Genomic DNA, 12,304 nt, shown 5'->3' with positions numbered 1-12,304 from the left:
ATATAAGTGCATCAATTACATTCAAATATCAAAATCCCAAGCTATATTGTTGTGGCCTGAATCAGCAGGTGGATCGAGATGATACTGAGTATACAGATTGCGCTGATACTAAGTAACATTAGGCTCACCTCTGTATTGTCGGGCCTAAGCTAAATAGAAATAGTAAGCTATCTCAAAATCAGAATGCCTCTGTAGGTACTCACTATCATAATCATATCTACGTTCTAAACCCCCAATTCTTTCATTTATTAGCTCTATACTATTTTGCTGCAAGGTCAACAAATTCATTAAATCATTCAGGGTAGGGGAACTAGAAGAAGGAAGGTCATAACTAGTAGAGGGGATATCTCTACTAGTAGAAGGTTCTTGACTCCTACTCCCAGTTCTCCATTTTTCATGGGATTCATGTCTTTAAATTAGCTTTACTAATGGGCTTATAGGGTAAACCCATTCTTCATCACATTCAGCTTCCACTCCAGAAAGTTGGCAAAGTGCATAAATAAGGTCAGGATGTCTCAGACCTCCACTTGTTTCACTCCTTGTCGTGGTCAATATATTCTTAAAATAGATTCTCCCCACATTAATATTTCTATTATTCTAAATACAGAAATTCAGAATAGCTCTATCTCTTGTTACCTCACTATGGTGATAGGTAGGTAACAGAGTAGAGGAAATAAAATAATGCCACGCTTTAGATGTGGCATTCAACATGGAAGCAGAAAAATTTACTCATTCACGTTGCTTTATCTTCCATGTCCCTTTACCATCAGTGAGAAAGTTGATAACATCATTCAGCAGGCCCTCCATTGTACTAAAGGTTTCGTAATGGCAGCTATAGGAGTCTGGGACTTCATAAAAGAAGTTAATGCAGACGACACTAAATTCAACAGAAAATCCCAGCACTCAAACAGTGCCGTCCTCATAATAGTATACGTTGGCATAAAATTCTTTCACAATATTTGCAGCAGCCTTATTGGTGGTACAACAGAAGTTTTCCCACCTCCGTTTGGTAATAACTCATTCAATTTCTCCTTCCGGACTCTCAAAAACTCGATCTTGTATACATTTCTTCCATTCAAACACTGAAGTAAATCTTGATTGAGCCTTCGCATTAATGAAGCGAGACTCGTCAAACTCAAGTCACCTCTTTTGTCACGGAGCCATTTCAATCTAATCAAAATTATAGAAAAAATTCCAAAATATACTTCAAATACTCAAATAATGTCTTCCAAGAGTGACCCTAAGAGTTCAAAACTAAATTCCATGAATTTCTTCCCATTTTTTTCTCCACATTCTCAAATTTTTTGGATCTTATCAATGTAGAAGAAATTCATGGTAAAAATCAAATATTTTTAGTTTGGAGTGAAGCTCTTACTAAGATATGATAAAATATGGTGTCTAAATGCTTTGAAATCGCCCCCCAAATCCAAGATCTTCAAGCCCTAAATTGAAATTTTTGTTTTTAAGAGGAAGGAGATGATGAATAGTGGTGGTTGACTGGTCAAAATAGTAGTTAAAGGTGTTTTTCCGGGATCTCTCTGTTGGCGGGGTCTTCGGCACCATCAGTGAGCTCTATTGAATTAATATCCTAAGTCTCAGGAAAAGTCTGTTGTCGGCAGCATCGAGGACGCCGTCGGTGAGCTCTATTAAATTGGTTCAATTTCCAAATTTTTGCGATTTCAATTAATTTCAAGCCTCAACGACATCCGTTCAATCATTATAGACACAAATTTTAAGTGATTAAATGATTTACTAACACAAATAAACATTCACAACCTAAAACATCACAATTATATATAAATTCCAAGGGTTACAATACACGTTACACGACACACCTAAGTTTGGTATTTTCTCAACCTTAATACATCAATTCAGCGTCGTAATCCAAGCCACAACACTCAAAACCCTGAAAACAAACATCCTATGTTCAATCTTAACTATACTGAGATCTAAAAACAAAAGTTGAAAGCAAAGCAAACATAAAGTTCAAACCAAATTACACACATAGACATACAAGTAGCAAGGTAAATCTATTATTATTCCGATTCAGGGCTTGTTGCTCCTCTGAGATCACCCATTGATTGATCATGAACGAAGAGGTTATAGAAGGGTCGGTATGGAAATTCTTCAGTAGAGTCCTCTTCTATCAATCTCATCTTTCTCATCAATTGCATCAAACTATCTTCGATATGCCCAGAGTGAGCAAATTGTTCTTTCATCCTCTAGTCTAGATGATCAAAAAAATAAGAGATATTGTTAATTACATTCACGACATTTTGTATCTCTTTTTCCAATTTTTTGATTCTGCGTAGGATCATTAGTCTCTTGTCCAAAACTAAAGTTTGAATAGGCAGTGAATTCTGAGATGGTTGTTCCACCATAATAGTCATATAATTTCATCTTCATTGGCTTGGAATCTCTCAGTTGGGTCCAAAGGCTTCCAATGTAGAAGGACCTTTTCCTAATTCTCATAAGATACTTGGAACTGACTGCAAAGTAAGAAAATTTTTGAAGGATGTTCAAGCCCATAAGTTGATCCATGAACGATCAGGCCCAAAACAGACTTCACAATTATAGATCCAATATCGATCGGCAGTCCCATTTGGATGCAGTAATTCAGAATAGTACTTTCCTTAGTAACTTTATCGATCCTCATTATCAATAAATGTTTTATAGAAATGAAGAAGTGTCAGTGTTTAGAAACGGGATTTAGAAGTGTAGCTGAAAAACTAATATACCCGTTTTCTCTCATTTCTAGTCTTCAGTTTTGTTTGTTAAATATTAGTAAATCTCATTCATCAGGTTTTTTATCGGGACGAAGTTGGAATAATGGCACACATGAACATTCTTGATCATATATAACTCATTAATCCGTGTAAGACTAAAATTGATCCATCTACCTCGCACATAGACAACTCCCTAGTTGATTCCATGCAAATTAGCATAAAATTCCTTCACCACAGGAACAATTACTGCGGCTGTAGTGTAGCACAACACTTCCCATCTTTATCGCACAATCATCTCTTCAATTGCCATCAAAGGGTTATTCAATCCTTGATTCACGAATCCTCTTTCCTTGATTAATCTCTACTTTGTTAGCACTTTGTTCAAGATTCGTTGCGCCTTAGAACTATTGAACTTTCTCCGGTTGAACACTCGCAATCTATGGTTTTCAGGGGAATTGGACGCCACATTGATGAATTTGGTAGAGTTTCAATTTGTTTTTGGGGAAATACAAACTTAAGAACTGAATTTAAAAGTTTATAGGGAGTAAAGGAGTATCTCCCGCCTAAACCCATAAATCGTCATTTCAAACTCTGAAAATTGTCATCCCATTGGTCTCGCTATCGATGGCGTCAATGGCACCGTCGGTGATCCTTCAGAATTTAATTGCCTGGACCCTAGGGAAAAACCCGCCGTCGGCGTCGTCGAGCCTGCTGTCGGCGCCCAAGGTAAAAATTACACAATTTCGGTCTGGTCCAAATGCGTTCCAATTTTTTCTATGGATCCAATTATTATGATGATTCAAGTTTAAATATAAGTAGTAGAGTTTAATACTACCACAAACTAACGATAATTTCAAATAAAACTACTATAATCACAATAAAAATAAAGGTAATTATGGGTTGCCTCCCATAAAGCGCTTGGTTTAACGTCGTCAGCCTGACCTATTCAGGTATTATTCAGGTTGACGATCATTAAAACCTCTTTAAATTTTGGTCTTTTACCCTCAAAATATGGCTTTAATCTGTGTTCATTTACTTTAAATCTATTCCCAGTCTTTTGATCTTCAATTTCAACAGCTCCGTAAGTATAAAATTGAGTCACAGTAAAAGGTCCTAACCAACGAGACTTCAATTTCCCAGGGAATAATTTTAGTCTTGTATTGTAAAGCAGAACTTCTTGTCCTGGTTCAAAGTTCTTTTGGTTAATCTTTCAATCATGCCATAACTTTAGTTTCTCCTTATAAATTTTGTCGTTATCATAAGATTCATTTCTTAATTCTTCTATTTCATTCAATTGTAACAATCTCTTCTCACCAGCTTCTTTCAAATTATAATTGAATTCTTTAATCGCCCTGTAAGGAGTCATTCTAATAGGAGTTTTATAAGCAGTTATGTAAGCCCATAATGCGGTATTCAGTCTAGTAAACCAATCTACTCTATTAGTGTTTACAGTTTTCTCAAGTATTTGTTTAATCTCTCTATTAGAAACTTCAGCTAACCCACTGGTTTGAGGGTGATAGGAAGTAGAGATTCTATGAATAATATTAAACTTTTCTGCCAATCTCTAAATTTATTTATTCCTAAAATGGGATCCTCCGTTAGTGATAATCATTCTCGGCATTTCGTATCTAGTGAAAATATTTTTCATTAAAAATTTTGAAACACTTTTAGCGTCATAACGAGGTAAAGCTTATGCTTTCCACTTTGAAACGTAGTCTACTGCAATTAATATGTTTAAGTTCCTAAATGAAGGACTAAATGGTCCCATGAAATCTAATCCCCAAACATCAAAGATCTCAACCTCTAACATGAAATTCAGAGGCATTTCATTTCTTCTAGATATATTGCCTACTCGTTGGCATCGATCACAAGTTTTTATGTATCTGTAAATATCTCTAAAGAGAGTAGGCCAATAGAATCCAGCTTGTAAAATTTTATAAGCACTTTTATCAATCCCAAAATGTCTTCCAAATTCAAAATCATGACATTTTTGAATGATTAGTTCAGCTTCTTGAAAAGGTACACATCTTCTCATAATAAGATCCTTACATTATTTATATAAACAAGGCTCATCCCAAAAATATGCTTTTGCATCATGAATGAATTTTTTTTTATGTTGCAATGTCAGCATAGGTGGCAAAATATCACTTACAATATAATTAACAATATCAGCATACCATGGTTTTTTCACTCATTAATATTATAAAGTTGTTCATTGACCGACTTCTTTTTGTAATCGACAAATACAAGAATTTGATTACGCTACTAGAAGATTTAATTTTCTAGCAACAGTGCCCAAAGACTTGATCACAACTTTATAAATGTGTCTGATTTAATTAAGTTGTATAATTATAATATTCAATAATGTTAAAGTCGAATTTATCAACGCAAGTATAGTATCACTCAAGTAATATAGTATCACTCAAGTAATATCAAGTAATATAGGGCTCTAATGGAGTCCTAGATATCCATCCCACAGGGAGTGTTTTAGAATCAAGGACTAAGACTTTTAGAAAAGCAAGACTTTAATCACAACAACGACGTTCAATTTGCTTATCTGTCACTTATAGGCAATTGAAATAAATAGATAATTTTAATAACTAATAAATAACTAATGATATAAAGTAGGGTTTAATTGTGATATTCAATATATAAGAAAGCATCCTTCTCCTTGTCAAGAAATTATAGTGAATGGATAAAATGAATTAGTTCAATTTATATTGTGCCAAATAGGAGCATACATATTATTTACCCTTTGGTCCAGGCATAAAAAACATTTGACTAATCCTATGCTTGGTTGCTGATTCTGCAGCTACGCTGGGAGGATACCGACTCTCACTTCAAAGCTCCCACGTTCCCCTCACCTGAGGGCTAACATCTACACATCAGCACCCAAAAAATAAGACCAAATTGGAGATTTTACTCTGTCACTCTAAAATCTCCAATTTTTTCCAAAGTAATTCGTCGAGGGCGGCGTCGGCGGCGTCGAGGGCGCCGTCGGCGACCTAGTTCAAATCCTCACATTTTGGTCTTCTTCCCTACAAAGTTGCTCCTTTTTGCTTCTTTTTGCTCCAATGACCCTAATTCTTTATTTCTGCAACAAAACATCAAAAATACCTTTTATTTAAAGTGCAATATCATCAAAAATAGTATAAAATAGGTATGAAAATCTCAGCATATTTTCCTTTGGTTAGACCCCATGGTTTTTTCATTTTTTCAGGTTTTTCACGTAAAAATTTTTAGTGTCATTATCAGTTGTTTTCTTTCTTCTGAGTGTTTGTTGAATTCTCATACAACGCTAAGATGATAATACATTGCTCTGCCGCAGTGAATCTTCTACAACGCATCAGTTTGGCGTTGTTTGTAGGAAGCAAAGTCTTATTCAACAGGGTCTTCAACTCTAAGACATCGTGCCCCTACTTCATTTTCTAATGATGTACATCAACTGGTGAAGGAACCTTCTTTACATCTTGAAATCAATGTGGGGGGGGGGGGGGTGTAACAGTATAATTAATTTCAACATCATGAAGAGTTTTACTAGCGTAGTATATAACTTTAAAATTTTTTTCACGCCTTTGTCCAAGAACAGCTCCAATAGCATAATCACTAGCATCACACATCAGTTCAAATGGTTTCTCCCAGTTAAGTGAAAATATAATAGGGGCTGTGATTAGTTTTTCTTTTAATAACTCAAAGGCATTTAAACAGTTTTCAGTAAATTCAAATTTCTTGTCCTTTTCTAAAAGTTGGCATAGAGGTTTAGTAATGTTTGAAAAAATCTTTAATAAAATGCCTGTAAGAAACAACATGTCCAAAAAAACTCTTAACCTCTCTTACATTAGTAGGAGGTGTTAATTTAGATATAACTTAAATTTTTGCACGGTCTGCTTCCATACCATTTTCTGAAATTTTATGTCTTAACACAATTCCTCCTGCAACCATAAATTAACATTTCTCCCAATTTAGAACTAAATTAGTTCTTTCGCATAACTCCAAAACTTTTTCAAGATAATTTAAGCATACATCAAATGATGTTACAAATACATAGAAATCATCCATAAATACTTCTAATCCATCATCAATTAACTTACTAAATATAGACATCATACATCTCTGGAATGTTGTAGGTGCATTACATAATCTGAAAGGCATTCTTCGAAAAGCAAAAGTTCCAAAAGGACTAGTAAATGTTGTCTTTTCCTTATCATTAGGAGTAATAAGAATTTGATGGTAACCAGTATATCCATCTAAAAAACAAAAATATTTGTGCCCAGCAAGTATATTTACTATTTGGTCTAAAAATGATAAAGGGAATGATAAGTGATCTTTCATAGTGGCAGTGTTTATATTTCTATAATCAATGCAAATACGCCATTTAGTAACTTGTCTGATAGGTATTAATTCATTATTCTCTTCTGTTTCAACAGTCACTCCTCCTTTCTTAGGAACACAGTGAATTGGACTTACCCAAGCACTGTCTAAAATAGAATATATAATTCTAGTGTCCAACTATTTTAAATTCTCCTTCTTGACTACTTCTTTCATCATTGGGTTTAATCTCCTTTGTGGATCAACTCTTAGTTTATATTATTCATGTAGTATAATTTTGTGCATACAGATCGAAGGATTGATTCCTTTAATATCAGCTAAGGATCAACCAAAAGCTCTCTTATATCTTTTTAATGTATCCAACAGACTTTGCTCTTGCACAACATTTAATTTGGAAGATATAATAACAGGTAGTGTAGATGAGTTTCCCAGAAACACATACTTCAAGTGTTTAGGCAATATTTTCAACTCAAGTTCGAGTGGTTTTATAATTGACGGAACTAGATTCTTATCAGCATTTCCTGTAATATCCAGCAACTCAAATCTTCCCTGAACATAATATGATTCTTCATTTTCTATTTCGTCCAAAATAACTTCATCACTATCTTCAAATTGTTCTTTCTCTTCAAAATATTCTTTAAAATGCTCGTTCAATAGATGTTCACTAATTTCCATGCAAAAATATTCATTATCTCTTTCAATAGCAGAGTATTTCATAGATTTTGCAATGTTAAAAATCACTTCTAGATTATCAACTCTCATAGTTAATTCTCCATTTTGAACATCTATCATAGCTTTTCCAGTAGCTAAAAATGGTCTCCCTAAAATGATAGGTATTTCTTTATCTTCCTCCATATCTAAAACAATGAAATCCACAGGAAAGATAAATTTATCAACTTTTACTAACACATATTCTATAACTCCCTCAGGATAAGTAAATGAATGATCCGCTAATTGAAGAGTTACAGAACTAGGCGAGACTTCTCCTAATCCTAATCTTTTGAGGATTGATAGAGGCATAAGATTAATGTTGACTCCCAAATCACATAAAGCTCTTTCATATCATAAAATACCGATAGCACATGGTATAGTGAAACTGCGATGATCTTTTAATTTTTCAGGAAGCTTTTTCTGGTTTTTTAGGAAGCTTTTTCTGAATCCGGCTTCAAAAATCTGAATAATTTCACCAAACTCTTTGTTAAGTGCAACAGTCTCATTATCAGTGAACTTCCTTTTCTTATTCAAAATATCTTTCATAAACTTCACATAATTGGGCATTTGCTCTAAAGCTTCTACGAAGGGACTATTTACCGTTAATTTCTTAAGAATTTCTAGAAACTTGGAAAATTGTTTATCCTTTGCTTCAATCTTTAAGGAAACGGTGGTGGAGGTTTCTCTACAGTAGTTTTCATTGGTGTAAGTGGATATTCTAAATCTGGGTATTCATGATCCTTTTCTTTTTCTGTATCCACTTTCTCTTTTTCTGCACTCTTGTTTCCAATTCTACTCTTGTTTCCAATTCTTTTCCACTTCGTAATTGTATTGCTTTTATCTGTTCTTTTCCTTGATCTTTAGGATTTGGTTCCACAATACTAGAAAAAGTTCTTAATGTAAGGATCCATCTCCCTCATGACACATACAAAGATCAAACCAAAGCACTAACAATCTAAACATCCACCAATCATCAATTAAAATGATCAGTCCACACTAAAGCAAACACAATACAACACTAAAAATCATGACTCTTAAGCATACTAAATCAAACCACACTGATAACTATGGGTTGTCTCCCATAAAACGCTTGGTTTAACGTCGCTAGCACGACAAATGATTTCACCTAGATCAAACTTCCAATTAAGTAATCCTTGATCAATCACCCAATCTTTTCCAGATCCAGGGATTCCTACAAAGTCCTTGAATTTAAATTTCTCTTTCAGCTCTTCTTTCTCAGTTTGATTCATATCATTATTCCTCATATTTCCTTCTAGATCTAATATTCTTCTATTAATTTTCTCAATTTTCATATTAATATCATTCTTAAAATTTATAAGAAATGGATCTTTATAAGATAATTCAAGATCTCTCAAATTTTGGATCATATTCTCCTTAGATAATTCAGATTCTGGATAAAATTCTATTAGAATACTCTTCTGTTTCAAGTTATCTTCTAATTCTTACCCTTGGTACTGAGTAAATGGTGGAGGTGGTCTTTCTATATTTATCTTAGTTGAGGAAATAGATTTTTCTAATTCCTTAGGAAATTCTTCCATTGGTCTTTCATTGGTCTTATCCTCATCTCTCAACTCGAAGTTCTTTTGAAACATATCTGAAGTTCTTTTGAAAGAAGTTCTTTTGAAACATATCTTCAAATTCTCTTCTAAATATTTGTTTGGTAACTTTAAATTGCTCATCATTCATCTGCTTAGGGTTTATCTCAGGGTCACTAGGTAAAATCTCTGGGGGGTAATTGTTAATTGCATTAATAATCTACCCAAACATCAGAATCTCATTCATTTTGTCTGTATACCATGGAATATGCCATTCAGTGATTTTGAATAACTCTTTCATAGGAGATCTTTTACTGATTTCATCATTCAATTCAAGTTCATTTTGTGATTGATTCAAATATGAAGATATAAAGACTGGTGGTGTAGATGAATTCTCTAAATAGGTAGGCTTTAAAATTGTATGGGGTATATTTATAGGTGTAGTACATTGTAGTCCAGGTACTCCATATTTTTGGTAACGTCCATCATTCCACACCTCTCCTGAACATACATACAGTCTTCTTTAAGCAACATTTTAGACTCATCATTAAAGTCCATTTTGATCTTATCTATTAACTTACTCTCAAATTTTTTTTTGAAAATGTTCTTTACTTAGATAATAGAATTTCATCCATCCAAAAATAATCATCATCTTTTCTCTCAGTTGGATATTTCATAGTCTTTAACACATGAAAAGTGACTTCCTGATCATTAATATTAATAATCAACTCTCCTTTTTGCACATCTATCTTAGCTTGTCAAGTAACAAGAAAAGATCTCCCCAAAATAATGGTATTTTCTTTATCTTCCTCCATATCTAATACAATAAAGTCCATAAGAAAGATAAATTTATCCACTTTAACAAGCACATTTTCTATAAACCCTTTTGGATAAATGATAGATCGATCAGCTAACTGAAGGGTTACAGTAGTGGGAGAAATATCAGCAAAACCTAACCTTTTAAATATAGATAAAGGCATCACGGCATCACATTAACGCTCGCTCCTAAATCACATAAATCTTTGCCACATAATCTCTCTTTAATTGCATAAGGAATTGTAAAGCTATAAGGATCTTAAAGTTTCTGAGGAAGCTTTTTCTGAAGTAAAGCGCTGCACTCCTCACTTAGTGCAACTGTCTCGTAATCCCCAAATTTTATTTTATTATTTAATATCTCCTTCATAAACTTTGCATAACTTGACATATGTTTCAAAACTTCAGCGAAAGGAACATTTATTGTTAACTTCTTAAGTACTTCCATGAACTTTGAAAATTGTTTATCCAACTTTTAATGTCTAAGTCTTTGAGGAATCTTTGAGGAAATGAAGGTGGTGGTCTTTATAAAATGATTTTAGTTGGAAATATTAATTTTTTTAGACCCTTAGAAACATGTTCTTCATGTCTTCTGGTTTCCTTTGTTTCTTTCTCTTTTCTAACGACATCCTTTGTCTCTCTTCCACTTCTTAATTATACAGCTTCTACCTGTTCATTATTGTTCTCTTTAAGGTTGATCTCAGTGTTGCTACGAAGTGTTCCTTGGGGTACATTGCTAAGTGAATTAACAATTTGTCCCAGTTGATTCCCTATATTTCTAATCGCAGTATTTTCACTTTACAATTGGTTTCCCATTTACAATGCCACATCTTCTATAAACATATTCTTATCCTCAAATTGTTGATCATTGTTAGAGTCCAGTGAATATGAAGGTCTATAATTTGTGTTCCCTTATTTATTCCAACTTCCATTAGGATTTGCATGATTATTTTTCTCATTGTTGGTTTTCATCTCAAGTAGTGTGATTTCAGTTAAAATTATGATGGTTCTTCCAACCTGGGTTATAAATGTTAGAATATAAGTTGTTTATGGTATTTAAAGTCTTATATGATAAGTTAAAATCAATCATATAACCTAATGAACTTTCCTCACTTACTGGAGTAAATTGAGGCTGCTTCATTCCAAATTGGTCCAACTTCCTTGATATTGCAGCAACCTGAGATGCAAGAATTACAATCGCATCTGTATCATGAACACTGACTACCTTTTCAGGATTTACCCTACCAGAGTGCCATTGAAATTCATTTATAGCCATTAATTCAATTAAAACATATGTTTCATCAAATGGTTTTAACATTAATGATCCACCAGCGGCAACATCAATTTTAGACCTATGGGATCCTACTAACCCATTGTAAAAATTTTGAATGATTAGCCAATCGGGCAGAGCATGCATGGTGTGGACACTTTCTCTTAGGAGTTCCTTAAATCTTTCCTAGGCTTCGTATATTGATTCCTATTTATATTGACAAAATGAGATAATATCTTTTTAAAGTTTAGTAGTCCTTGAGGTGGAAAATACTTAGCTAGGAATTTCTGAGTTAACTCCTCCCAATTTTTAATAGAGTCAAGTGCTAATGAGTAAGCTAATGAGTATAAGCTAATGAGTATAAATACATTTTAGCCTTATCCCTTAGTGAGAAAGGAAAAAGTCTTAGTCTAATAGTATCGTTTGACATGCCATTATAACGAAATGTAGCACAAAGTTCTAAAAACTGAATAAGTGTAAATAGGGATCCTCCGAAGAAGTTCCCCCAAACCGGTTGTTCTGCACCAGTTGGATAATATCTTGATTTATTTCAAATGAGTCACCTTCTACGACATGGGTTTGTATACTTGAGTGAATTTTATCTATCGTAGGATTTATATAATCCCTCAAAAACTTATGATGATTTTCCAAGTTGTTATTTTGAATGTTTTCCATTTCCATTTCTACTTCTTCAACTCTTTTCTGTTTTTTGTTTTTTTTCTTTTCTTCTAACTCAGGATCATAAGGCATAAGTCCTACGGATCCTTTATTTTGCATACAAAACACAACAAACAATACATTAACAATTAAAAAAATAAAATAAAAGAAATATTCAACGCAACAAAATATTTTCACAAACACCTTCTTTTTGACACAAATAGTTTTTTCACAACACTCTT

Source organism: Phalaenopsis equestris, unplaced genomic scaffold, assembly GCF_001263595.1.
Source record: "Phalaenopsis equestris unplaced genomic scaffold, ASM126359v1 Scaffold000002, whole genome shotgun sequence".
Lineage (NCBI taxonomy): Eukaryota > Viridiplantae > Streptophyta > Magnoliopsida > Asparagales > Orchidaceae > Phalaenopsis > Phalaenopsis equestris.
The sequence above is the reverse complement of the archived record's forward strand: the minus strand, read 5'-3'. Positions refer to the sequence as shown.